The 14,161-nt window shown below is 46.1% G+C and overlaps 1 protein-coding gene across 2 annotated transcripts in view; it reads right to left on the bottom strand.

Moving 5' to 3' along the window:
* Positions 1-13,740, bottom strand: part of FOXN3 (forkhead box N3) — a 448,726-nt gene extending 434,986 nt beyond the window's left edge. Inside the window, exon 1 of one of the 2 annotated variants that reach the window (XM_018053854.1) lies at positions 13,659-13,740. The gene's annotated coding sequence lies outside the window, so the exon portion shown is untranslated. The remainder of the gene's footprint in view (positions 1-13,658) is intronic. The other variant, XM_018053856.1, reaches the window with a different exon arrangement.

Here is a 14,161-nt window from a genome sequence, read left to right as displayed (position 1 = left end):
TAATCTGACAGGAAAACGAGGCACACTCACAGCATAAAACTTTTATCAACTTTCCCATTAAAGGCTTTAACAAACTGGGAGAACTCGAGCTTCTATTTTTACAAGTCAGCAAGGCATAGGGAACAGCAAACACACTTGCTGGCTCTGACAAAGTCAGAGCCCACCAGCAACAGGGCTCCAGAAGGCTGCCAGAACTGCCTGCCTCAAAAACCAGCACTGAGTAGAGGGGAGAAAGTTTTACCAACAATTTGTAATCACAGACAATTCTCACATGGACTTGAGTATGAATCATCTGTGTGGTTGGTCCCCAAACCTCCACCTGAGAATTTTTAAGTCCTTGCTTTACAAATTGGCGATGATCCCAGGCTCTAAGGAGAAACAAATGCAAAATCTAGCGAAACTCACCTTCAGTTCACACCTCAAATAATTCCCACCAGTAAAGTCTCAGAAAATAATAACAGTATGGTTCAGTTCAGTTCAGTCGCTCAGTCGTGTCCGACTCTTTGCGACCCCATGAATCGCAGCATGCCAGGCCTCCCTGTCCATCACCATCTCCTGGAGTTCACTCAAACTCACGTCCATCAAGTCGGTGATGCCATCCAGCCATCTCATCCTCGGTCGTCCCCTTCTCCTCCTGCCCCCAATCCCTCCCAGCATCAGAGTCTTTTCCAATGAGTCAACTCTTCACATGAGGTGGCCAAAGTACTGGAGCTTCAGCTTTAGCATCATTCCTTCCAAAGAAATCCCAGGGCTGATCTCCTTCAGAATGGACTGGTTGGATCTCCTTGCAGTCCGAGGGACTCTCAAGAGTCTTCTCCAACAGCAAGTTCAAAAGCATCAGTCCTTTGGCACTCAGCTTTCTTCACAGTTCAACTCTCACATCCATACATGACCACAGGAAAACCATAGCCTTGACTAGACGGACCTTAGTCGGCAAAGTAATGTCTCTGCTTTTGAATATGCTATCTAGGTTGGTCATAACTTTCCTTCCAAGGAGTAAGCGTCTTTTAATTTCATGGCTGTAATCACCATCTGCAATGATTTTGGAGGCCCCCCCCCCAAAAAAAATAAAGTCCCACACTGTTTCTACTGTTTCCCCATCTATTTCCCATGAAGTGATGGGGGCAGATGCCATGATCTTCGGTTTCTGAATGTTGAGCTTAAAGCCAACTTTTTCACTCTCCTCTTTCACTTTCATCAAGAGGCTTTTTAGCTCCTCTTCACTTTCTGCCATAAGGGTGGTGTCATCTGCATATCTGAGGTTACTGATATTTCTCCCAGCAATCTTGATTCCAGCTTGTGCTTCTTCCAGTCCAGTGTTTCTCATGATGTACTCTGCATATCAGTTAAATAAGCAGGGTGACAGTATATAGCTTTGATGTACTCCTTTTCCTATTTGGAACCAGTCTGTTGTTCTATGTCCAGTTCTAACTGTTGCTTCCTGACCTGCATATAGGTTTCTCAAGAGGCAGGTCAAGTGGTCTGGTATTCCCATCTCTTTCAGGATTTTCCACAGTTTATTGTGATCCACACAGTCAAGGCTTTGGCATAGTCAGTAAAGCAGAAATATGTTTTTCTGGAACTCTCTTGTTTCTTCGATTATCCAGTGGATGTTGGCAATTTGATCTCTGGTTCCTCTGCCTTTTCTAAAACTAGCTTGAACATATAGAAGTTCACAGTTCACGTATTGCTGAAGCCTGGCTTGGTGAATTTTGAGCATTACTTTACTAGCATGTGAGATGAGTGCAATTGTGCAGTAGTTTGAGCATTCTTTGGCATTGCCTTTCTTTGGGATTGGAATGAAAACTGACCTTGAGGGTACACTTAAGTGTACCCTTAAATGAACTTACCTACAAAACAGAAACAGAACCATATTCAATATTCTACAATAAACCATAATGGAAAAAAACATAAAATAAAAGAATGTATGTGTGTGTATGTGTGTGTGTGTGTGTGTGTATAACTGAAGCACTTTGCTGCACACAAGATTGTAAATCAAATCTACTTCAATTAAAAAATAAAATTAAAAAAATAAAGTCACAGTAAAATAAAACAAAGTAGAATAAACATCACAAATAGACACATGCATAAGGAAAAAGCATCATGAACAGCTAACAGAAACGACATAGCACAATTGAACCTGCAGACATCAAATTTTTAAATGATCATAATATTGTACATCAACTCCATTTCAGTTTCTCAAAAGTCTAAAAATTATCAGACACACAGTGTAAAATTAAAAATACAGCAGAAGGAAACAAGTATATAAACTGTGAGCAAGATTAGCCGGATTAGATACAGAAAATGGGAAAGACTGAAAAAACTGTCAACCGTAGCACATAAAAACACAGACACAGAAAACGTGAAAAGAGAGTCAAAACACAGAGAAGACAACAGAAGTCTAACATACGCCTCATCTAACGTTCAAAAGTAGAAAAGAAGTACACAACAGGGACAGCACTGTGAGAATCTTCTGGAAGTGATGAAAGACATCAATCCACAAATTCACAAGAGAAACAAAAATTCCTAAGCAAAACAACCAGAATTTCACAAAATAATTTTACTCTACTCATTTATTTTTGGCCATGTTGAGTCTTGTCTCTAGTTGTGGCGCCCAGGCTTATTGCGGTGGCCTCTTTCTGTGGCCGAGCACAGGCTCAGGGGTTACAGGTTTCTGTAGCTGGGGTCACAGGGTCAATCGCTGCAGTGCACAAACTCAGTGACCCCACGGTGTGTGGGACCTTCCTGGCTCAGGTGTCGAGCCTGTGTCTCTTGCATTGGCAGGTGGATTCTGTACCACTGAGCCACAGGGAAGCTCTAAGCAGAATTTTATACCTAACAAAAATATATTTTATACCTAGCAAAACTATACTTTAAGGGGGGGAAAAAAAGGGAAAGAATTAGAATTTTCCAACAAACAATAGGCAAAACAGGTCTCCTTCAACTGATTCTCACTTAATGAAATCTTTGAAGAGATGTGATGGCAGGGAAGGGAGGGCGCACGTTGGGGAAGGAATTATAAGCACGAAAAGCAGTAATTATGTGGGTCGATCTGAACAAACATTTATACTTAAAAATGATAACGTCTACCTTACAAGGCTGAAATAAAAACACAGAACTAAAACACTGAAAATGGGACCCCAGCTAGCAGGGGAGGGGGTGAGGGGTGGTAATGACTGGAATTAAATGATCTAAAGTCCCTGCATTATTTAGAAGGAGAGGAAAGATACTGATTCCCTTCAACCTCTTAATAGCATGCATGCTGAAATTTCTAGAGAACCACTAAAAGAATAATAATAGAGTGTAAAACTTCCAAACTACTATAGCATAATATATGAAATAAGGGGGAAAGTCAACTCAATGGAAGATAAGAAATGAAAGGAAAAGAAAGGTGAAGAGTTAGGACAAATTCAAAGAAGGAAATAACATGAAGGAATAATTGAAATACATCTAAACTGCAATATAAACGGATTACATAGTTCATTTAAAAGATATTACAGAGTTTACAAAAAGGCCCAGCATTACGTCATTTATAGAAGATGCACCTAAAGTACAGGGTATAGGGCTTCCCCGCTGGTTCAGAGGTAAGGAGTCTGCCCGCCAGCGCAGGAGACCGGGCTTGATCCCTAGTCCTGGAAGATCCCACATGCCTCAGGGCGGCTAAGCCCTTGTACCACAACCACTGAGCCTGTGCTTAGAGTCCGGGAACCACACCTGCTGAGCCCATGCGACGCAGCTACTGACGTTTCACCCTGTAAAGCCAGTGCCCCACAGCAAGAGAGGCCACCACAGCGAGAGGCCACCACAGCAAGAGGCCCACACAGGGCAACCAGAGAGCAGGCCCAGCCCGCTGCAACTGGAGAAAAGCCCCCAGCAACCAAGGGCCAGCACAGCCGAGAATAAACACATGAATGAGATTATTTAAAAACAAAATTTAGGATGTAGAGAATTTGAGAAAACAAAGAATGGAAGCCTAAAATAGGAAAAAGTAACAATGAAGAAGCTGATTGTATCCCACTGTCGTCTAGAACTGTCACACAGATGCCAGACAAGATACACTTTAACACAAAAAGTGCTGTGAGAATTAAAGTGTACTACTTCGTAATAATAATAAAATTCAAATCTCCAAGAAGGCGTGAGAATTCTAAATGTGTACATACCAGATAGTGTAACTTCAAAATATATCAAGAAAAAAAATATAATCTATAATCTTAGTAAGAGACTGTCAACATACTTCTCTCAGTTAAAAAAAAAAAAAAGTAGATCAAACTAGGATAGTGGTCATCTTGCAAAATGTGATGGCTCAGAGCCATGAGGGGACTTCTTGGGTGAAGCTCACATTCTATTTTTTTAATATAGGTGCTGGTTACATAGGTGTGCTGACTTAACAAACCATCTGTCTACAAATGTAACCACAGACAAATATACAGACACCATATGTTTACATATATGTATAAATACAGACATCTATACTGCATATCCATACATGTTACAAATGGTGTGCATTTGTGTGTATACGTGCATAATATTTCCATTTATATGAAAGCACACACAACTAAACTACATGCAGTTCCACAATAAAAAAGTGTGTGGCAACATTACAAAGAAAAACAAGGACACAAACCAGAAGCAATACACTTCGCATCTACTTACATCCAAGCGGAAAGAATGTTGCCTTCCTTAGCTGCAAGCGAGTCTTAGAAACGCGGTAGTTAACGGACATATGCGGAAAGCTAGTAGACTCTGCCACAGGCAGAGATTCCACAGCCTTGAAAGTCAGGGATGGGATTTTCACCCTCTACAGGAGTCTGGAGGACCCAGCTCAGAGAACTGGCCTGAAGGCAGTGGGAGATGCTGCCTTCACCCACGAGGGACAGTGAAGTGCCTAATCTTCCTGCCTGGATGGTGGAAGGATGGGATGGTGGAGGGGAAGTGAAAGAAGAGCCCACCGCTTCCTGAGTCCAGTTAATGATGGCAAAGAGAAAGCAGGTAAGAAGGCAGTGCAGCCACTTGCTGCTTGCTCTGACTTCTCCCTGGGGGATTCTGCCTCTTGATAGAGCAGGTACCTCTCAGGAGAGGGATGTCCTGGTGCCCACAGCCCTCCAGCATCTGAAGCCAGAGACAGAGGATGGAGAAGGAGCCTAACTCCCCTCTTTCCCCATCCGTTGCCTAAATGCCTGTTGTTTTAGTTTCAAAGTTGTCCCTGCCAGGAGGATTCCAGGGTGGGTAGTTCCCCTCTTTCGAGCAGTTTAGGGACAGAGGTCTTCAGCAGGACGGAAGAAAGAAGGAGTCAGGAGGGACAGGACCCCCAGGTTTCCGGCCGTATTCTCAGAGTGTGGCACCAAAACTCGAGATGAGGAGGTGACCACGAGGTGGATTTCAAAGACAGCAGCGAGGAGCCCTGGCGACAAACGTCCATGGTCCACGAAGCAAGCGGCTGTCCTGGGCTCCCCTGAGCAGGGTAGCCAGGGATGGCGGCAGGGTTCAGGGCGGGAGCAATGCACCACTCCCCACTGGCGGCCCACCTGCCCCCCCTTCCTGGGGTCATCTCCCAGATAAACTACCCACCCTGGAATCCTCCTGGCAGGGACAACTTTGAAACTAAAACAACAGGCATTTATACCTGCAGAGAGGAACTCAGGGAGGGTGTCACTTCTGCCTGTCAAGATCAGTTTAGAACACAAACTTCACAAGGGTCACACTGGGGGATACTTCCAGTTTAAGAAGCCAGTCAGTTAGGCAACGGATGGCAGACTCTGCCAGCGACCGCATCCCCTTTACACCCCTACACACAGTCCCCTGCACACAGCAGTCACTCAACAACTGTTCATGGAATGAATGGGTGTACAACTCATTTCCCCAGACTGGTGTATATATATCTTGAGCGTGTCCCTAGATCAATTCTTAAAAATGATTTCACATGTGAAATCTGTGACAGTCTGCATGTGAAATATGAATTAGTTACTGACCATTCACCTGAAATCTTCAAGAGAATTAGGAAGCGCCAGGCACCTGCATCGTTAGTGAAAATGCCCGCATCGGTTCTATTTCGAGTTCCAACTGGTCACATACATCCCAGGCCTCGTGGGATGCCCAGTGAAGATTTAACTTGTCTTCTTTCCCCTTTGCTAGCAGAAGAGCAGAGCTCCTTGCTTAGATGAGGAAATCAGACTAACCCAGTTTTGCTTGGTCTCTATAAACACCTGTGGAGTTTGTACAATTTATGGGTAAAGGTGTCCCAAGAAGGAGAGAGCCAACACCCTCTTAATCTGACAATTTAAGCCAGTTTTGTTGTTTTTTTTTTTTTCATTCTGAAAGAAACAAAGGAGCTATCCCCATATTGGCATGTCTGAGAGTGTTAAGCAGTTTGTGTGAATTATAAAAGAGAGTGAGGGACAGGGGAACCTGGCGTGCTGCAATCCACGGGATCACAAAGAGTCAGACACAACTGAGTGGCTCAACAACAATAATAAGAGAAAACATTGTCTTGGAAATCTGTCTTTATGGATGCCACCAAGAGAAATTCTAAATGTAATGTTTGGGTAATTCAAGAAAATCATATCCCTGCAGTAACAGCCTTTTGTTTACCAACTAGGTGAATGTGCTCGGGGATGCATGAAGGGAAATTCAAAGGATGAAGGCGGATTAAGGAAGACAACCTCTGACAAGGGAGCTAAAAAGTTCCTCCCATCAGTAATGGTCAGAAGATATGGGAATACAGAATGTCAAGAAGTAAAACCCTACTTCTTGCCAAAATCACAACAAATATTACCCCACCGCCACCCCTGCCATTTTTCCGCAGGAGGAGACTCCGTCTCAAGCGTGGACAGAGCTCTCAACAATCAACCCTGGACAGGACACGGAGGAGCGGCCGTGAGGAAGCCAGTGGGGTGGAAAATGCCTGCAACTTGGAGGCAGGGGGCCTGAGGGTGAGAGCGAGTTGGCTACCAGAGGGTTTTGGCCCTGGAAACACAGTGACCTGGGCGTCCTCATCTGTAAAATGGCGCCGTAATGCATATTACCGTCATTTCTTACTGGCAGTAACATTGCATTAATACTAGGTCATCATAAGAATCAACTGGGTCAGCACCTGATAAAGGAAAAGCCCTTACCGATTTCAGGTGATTTTTCTGTATTATCCAACACTGCCAAACTCACCATGAGTAACTTACTTCTTTCCCGAGACCATTCTAAAGGCTAAATCCAGTAACATGAAACAATATGACAGTCTTAATTTAGAGCCATTATTTAAAAAGTGAAAGTGTTAACTAGTCATTAAATGGAAACTGTTTCCATTTTAAAGGCTGCAAAAATGTTAAGTTTGCCAAGTCAGAACATTTCAGAGTTTAAAGAGATATCTGAGGTCACCTAAAATGTAACCTTGTATAATATAGTAAAAATTACCTCTTCAAGTAGGATTCGCTCTTCAAGTAGGATTCGCCACTGTCTGAATTTTAAGATGCTTGGGGAAGACTGAAGGCAGGAGGAGAAGGGGACGAGATGATGAGATGAGACAGAGGGTGAGATGGTTGGATGGCATCCCTGGCACTCAGTCGTGTCCGACGCTTTGCGACCCCACGGACGGCAGCCCGCCAGGCTCCTCCGTCCAAGGGATTCTCCAGGCGAGAACACTGGAGTTGGGTGCCATTTCCTTCTCCAGGGGATCTTCCCGACCCAGGGATTGAACCCGGGGCTCCTGCATTGCAGGCAGACGCTTTAACCTCTGAGCCACCAGGGAGGCCCTCCAATGGACATGAGTTTGAGTAAATTCCAGGAGTTGGTGATGGACAGGGAGGCCTGGCATGCTGCAGGCCATGGAGTCGCAAAGAGCTGGACATGACTGTGCAACTGAACTGAACTGAATTTTAAGATAAAGTGCCATCTGCAAAGGTAACGAACACACGTTATCTAATACTTGGAGTCCGCCATTACCAGCTTCAGCAAGGTCATGGTACCTTGGACAGCTTTGAGTTCCAAAACAGAGTCCCCAAGAACACTGGAAAATAAGCTCTTACTGGCCTGCTACTATGAGCACGCCCGGGACGGCTCTGTTGGTTTCCTATGACGGGACACACTCCTTCTTTGAAATGCAGGTGGGAGGAGGGATGATAGCTTTCCACAGCCCGAACGTGAAACCCTTTATTCAACTCAATTCAACAAACAAAAGGGAAACACAATCATTTTATCTGCTACCACAGCCGACTATTTTGTGCCTGTATCAGCTTCGTCTTTCTAAGGGAAATATCTTCTTTAAAAAAAAAAGAAAAAGCTTCAGCACAAATTGTTGGAAGATCTGCGGCTTCCCAGAAGATCGATGACTTTGATCACCACCTCCAACCCCACGCAGCGGACAGAAGCAGTGGGACTAACAGGAGCCTGCAGACGGGAGGGCGTCCCTGGTGGCTCAGACAGTCAAGAGTCCACCTGCAATGCGGGAGACCCGGGTTAGATCCCTGGGTTGGGAAGATCCCCTGGAGAAGGGAAGGGCTATCCACGCCATATTTTTGCCTGGAGAATCCCAAGGACAGAGGAGCCTGGTGGGCTGCCGTCCGTGGGGTCGCAAAGAATCGTTCAGGAGGCTATGCCTTCTACTTCTGTAAACTCCCCAGCTGCGCAGCCCCCAAGAAACAACGCAGGGAGGTCTGCTGGGGCCCTGGGAAGCACGGTGCTTCCACACCCAGCCCGCAGTCTCTGCTGCTCCCTCCCACCACCAGGCACACACGGTCACGGAGTCGTCAAAATTAGTGGAAGGGAAGGGGATCCCTCCGCCCGCCACCCTAGAAACCTTAGTCTTTATGGCCTCCGGGATGTAAAAAGGGGGACCCAACACTGCCGTTTCTGTAAATCTCATAACAGAAGAGACAATCCGAGAATATTTGATGATATTCAAATATCATCCACGCGTTATCATTTTCCTCAACACTCCAAACACTACTGTGACTGCCAAGCAGATCACACAGCCTGGCAAACGTTCATTTCATGAATGACACTTAACATGAAATCATCTTCACTGAGAAATAGGGGGACAGTGCTACAGCAGACGCTGAGGTGGCACCAGAATCGATCCACCGTCCAGGACGACGAGGATCCCCTCGTCTCAAAGACCGCGACGCCGTTCCCGTGACTTCCAGGAAAGAAGGCCCTGTGCAGACCTCCTCTGCCCTCGCCCCGTCACAGACACAAGCAGGGCTCTCCGCAGCCGGCCCAGCCTGGCTCTGCACGGGGCAGCCTGGCAGAGCTGCTGTCTGCAGTCCTGTTTGCTCCCCCGAGCACAGGCGCCCTCCGCAAGCGTCAGGGCAGAAGTTCCTTCCCTCTTCAGCTCAGAAGTTCCAGGACTCTGCAGGCAATTCCCCTGGGCCTTCCTTAGAGAAGACTTGGGGCACTTTAAAACCAGTGGTTTCCCAACAGCTCACAGGGGTCTTAGGCTCCCAGGCCACAGCCCAGGAGAAGACCGTGGGCTCCTGGCCCTGGGTTCCCACCAAAGCATTTCTCTTTTTACTCCACTCACATATTAGGGTCTTACATAAGATTCCATTTGGTGCTAAATATAAAACCAAAGTGATGTCTTCAAAAATGTGTGAAAACCATTGCAACAAGCGGCCCCCTCCCTGAGGCCCTCTTAACGCCCTCCCCGGCCGGCCTCTGCGAAGGGAGGTTATGCACTTCTTTTCCTCTAAAGAACCTCGCCCTCTTTCCTCTTCCAAACTTCAAAACATGAATTGAAACGACTAAATATATTTATTTATAATATTCAAAAATGAACCGGGAGGTTTGCACAACAAATCTTTTCAAGGCGACGATTTGTTTTTCTCACATAGACTCTAGCCTGGCTTTGACTACAGCCCCGCCTCAAATTCCAACTCTCCCGTAAACCGTCAGCAAGAGGCATGTACCTGACATTCACTCTTCTCGGACTTTGCTGTTGCAAGCCAAGAGGGGGATGAAGCCGCCTCTTCCCTTTACCTCTCCACAAAACTGGCATTTGATTGGTATGCTGGGCTAATTATTAGAAATTTGGCATAGTCATCAAAAAACGCCAACTTCAGTCAGTGTCTATATATCTGACAACTGAAAATGAACTGGAATTTTATTGAACATCTTGTTAACGCGTGTTGGTCAAGTAAGTTGTACATCGCGGTATAATGATCAGTTTATCTGATCTCAAAGCCAAAAGTAAATGAACAGAAACGCCGAAGATCTGAAGTAATTTGATTGCACTCCTCAACAGTCCAGTTAAAAATGAACTGTTCTGAGCAAACTGCTTCACAGACAATGGCACACGAAGGCAGACTCTTGAAACTAACAAATCCCATTCATTTCCTTCAGTTTGTAAAAACAAGCAACTGACAAGTTTCCTGCCAATGAACATAGCTGAAGATAAGAAAGCTCCTAACAGGAAACCCTTTGCTAAAGAGAACAGTTATGCCATTCAGGCATGAACTTTTTCACCAAACCTCAATCAGGTAAACATTTGACCACATGGGATCATGAAATACATGCTAGATCGCCCCCAATGATGCTGGATTGCTTCTAATGTCTATACTTCCTATGACACAGATGCAGGGTAGCAAGGAGCTATTACAGTACATTTAGGATTCTTTCCACCTCCTCTCCCTGCTCCCCCTCTATGCAATTAGTTGATGAAAACAAGGGAAATTTTCTGCTTGTTTTTTTTTTAAAAGATCAAAGTGTTAGTTAATTGAGATTAAAATTGACCATTTTCAATTAAGATTAAGCCATACAAAGCTATAAATCATCATGACTGGAAGAAGGATATTTCTAAATGAATACCAAGCACTTCAAAATTTAAAGACCACCACGGACAAGGTTAGAAAAATATAAGAAATGCACTGGCTTTATATTTACAAGCTTCAATGTTGTCCCCCAAAGTCACAGTCCAGCCTCCTTGGCTAACGTCTCGCTTAGCAAGGTGAAAGGGGGAGATCCCCAAACATTTCCCCTTTCCTCTACTCACTAAAACCACCACCAAGATCCTGAACATAGTCACAACCCTGAGCTGGGGAGCCTCTCAATTATCCTGAAAATTACAGCACTCTTCTCTACCCACAGAAAAGGAAACTTTTTCTAAGTTAACGGAATCATAATAACTGGAGTTTTGAAAGAGCTCTTAATTCTGTGTGGGAGTGTCCTTCCCCAGCTCGGTTACTGAGAGCACCCTTCCTTATCCCACCCAAAGCACCGGATTCACCGACCATCCTACACAGGGAGCCTTCGAGCAAAGCTCCAAAATGCCACAGTTCTTTGCATTCGATCGCTACAGTTCAAGTTTGAAGTCTCCTGCAAACAGAAACTCTTCATTATACTGTCCCCACGTGACTCTTCCGCCCCAGGTAACAGCCTAGTCTTTACAGCTCCACAAAGAGCAGACACACGAATCAGTTTGCTCCCACAATTAAGTGATCAAATACATGCTTCTCGGCCTTCCTGGGCTCAACTCTGAGGTAACAAAATGCAAAGTACCTTGCTTTCAGCCCTTTCCCTCACATCTTTTCAATAAAGATACAGTTATGAAATCCAGGAGACTGCATTTTTGGTTGTTGTAAAATGACCTTGATTTGACAGGCACGGTCTCAGGTTTCAACAGATGCTGTGGGAAAGCTTAGAGAAGCCAGCACGTTCTCCAGGCATCTGTGATGACTTGCGGGTTTTTTTTTTTTTTAAGTGGTGGTTATGGTAGTGTATGTGTGTTGGGGGGTGGCGGGGAGATTACTCGTTTCAGTTTCCATGACAACCATGTCTCTACTCATCGGTTATTAGATACCATCCACTTCCTGTGTCTAAATTTTTAAGCCAATCAGAAAAGTGTTTATACATTTAACAACTTCTGGGACGGTCTTTCTTTAATTGGGGTGTTTCAAGCCTCAAATGGAGTTGTCCACTGGCCTTATGTTTCTCCTCTTACATAGAACATTTCACATTTACCAATCCACATTAAGGTGAGGGATGCCCTTTCTCTTGAATCGGAAAAGCATTCTCCTCAAACCAGATGTCACAATTTCTTAGGAGTGCACAATGATTTTGATTGTTGGTGCTTCATGCATGGCCTTTTTCTTTCCCTGTTACAGACTAAAATTTAGAAATTTAGTGCATGATACTGCACAAGACACTTACATTATCAAAGCAAAGATAACAGTTGAGCACCCCTCCGCTGATGGTAATATTTCACTCTTCAGATCCAAAAAACGGTTAGGAAAAATTATTCTGAGTTGAATAACTTTGCATTCCACAACTCCCAAGCAGAAATCACCGAGATCGTATTGTAAAGCGATATGTCTACAAACGCAAGCTAGTAGCTGACGTCTGCAAAAAATTTGTCACCAAAATGGCCTACTTTATCTGAATAGAAGCAACAACAAAAACCTAAATACCAAGGTGTCTCAACCCAAGTGCGCCCGAGTTAGAAATCAACCTTGCAGAAATCTGGGCCCGAGAAGGCTACTCTGAAATTACAGCATGATTTTCAAAGACGGTTTTGGGTGACTGTTTCCCTAAGTCTCCATCTAACTGACCAATCGGTGTGAGAGCAGAGTGGGCTGGAGTCATTTGTGCAGTCTTCCGAGCTCTGCGCTCTCCCCTCTCTAAGGCAGAGCAGGCGATCAATGAAAAACAGGGAACAAAAGGGATATAACAGGATGTCTTCCTCAGCGGAGGAAAATGATTCCCTTTTTCCTCAATGAGCCGGTCCCACCCAGCCCAGGACAGCTCCACACGGGAGCTCCCAGCAGACCAGACCTTGGGGCAGAAGCACATTTCACATTTGCAATCCTGTGTCCCAGCTGCTGGCAAACGTGTCACCTCTAAGCACATCCTGTGACAGAGGGCTCCCCGAGCCCAACCAATTGAAACTAATAAATTAAATAAATTAATAATCCCACCACGAAAAGCTGCCGAGAAAGACCGCGTTTTCCCTTCCCCAAATGTCAATCGGGCAGTATAAACAAAGCATGAAAAATAGTCTCTCCAGCCTCCCCAGCCAGGAATCATGGTTTTTCTCCGCCAAACAAGGCTTCTCCAAAAAGAGAAATATTCTCACTGCCTTCAAAGGAAACTCTCGTCTGTAGATGTCATATCAGGATAACCAGTTACAGTATTTTGAAAAGAGGTTTAAACTGCCCCCACATTTGACACTCTGTTTATAATCGATAGCAAAACAGTTGCGACAGCGATGCTGTAAACTCTGCCAGCCAAACTCCACATTTAACACGCTAGTTCCTTGAAAATGAAAGTAATGTCTTGGGGAGCCCACAAAAGTAAAGACTCAGAAAGTAATTAACGGAATGACTGCAATTATTTGATCATTTTAATAAATTATCCATTTGTCTGCTGGGTTTTTTTAAATTTTCTATTTTTAAAGTGACTATCCACACGTTCCTGAGAAACTTTTTCTTTTTTAATGAACTTACTTTTGAGACAGAACTAATAAAAAATATGCAACTCGCCGTCCCCCGGATCTCTCCCATGTGAAGTGCAGGCTATAAATCCAGGCGAAGCCAGCTGGGGACACGGGGACGGGCACCTTAGAAAGAGCCCCGGGCGCCCCCAAAATGCAGCCGAGCCCGAAGGGCGAGGGCGCCCCGCGACAATGCCGAAGCAGAGCAGGGGCTGCGGGGGCGCGAGAGGGGCCCCCCGGGCGTTACCTGCGATCGGCCGCGCGCCCCGGGCTCCTCGCGGCCGCATCGGGGGGCCGCGGCGGCGCTGGACTCGCGGGGGCCCCGCCGCCGGGCCGCGCCGTCTCCGGGCCGAGCTGCCGCCGGTCGCGGCCGGAACCCGGCTCCAGCCCGGCGCCCGCCCGGGTCGGCGGCTCCGCGGGCGCGGGCCCGCCGGGTCCTAGCGCGCGCCGCCCGCCTGCAGCCGCACGTCCGGCCCCGCGCAGGCCGAGCCGCGGCCGCGGCAGGTGCCGGCGAGCCGGGCGGCGTGTCGGATCCCCGCCCGGGACACCGAGACGGAAACAGGGGCGCCCGCGGGACGCGCGGGAGCCGGGTGTTCGCATCTGCAGCCCCCGCCTCAGGCACCGGGCGGTCCCGGTGCCCGCAGTTTCGCCTGCTGCGCTTGAGACAGTCTACGTTCAGAGTGTGAGAGACCCTGCGGGGTCAGAAGTGACAGGTTTCAAAAATATAACGCCCCCCCAAAATTTTTGTTT

This window comes from Capra hircus, chromosome 10 (assembly GCF_001704415.2).
Source record: "Capra hircus breed San Clemente chromosome 10, ASM170441v1, whole genome shotgun sequence".
NCBI classification, from domain to species: Eukaryota; Metazoa; Chordata; class Mammalia; order Artiodactyla; family Bovidae; genus Capra; species Capra hircus.
Note: the sequence above shows the minus strand (reverse complement) of the source record. Positions and strands in the feature narration are given on the sequence as shown.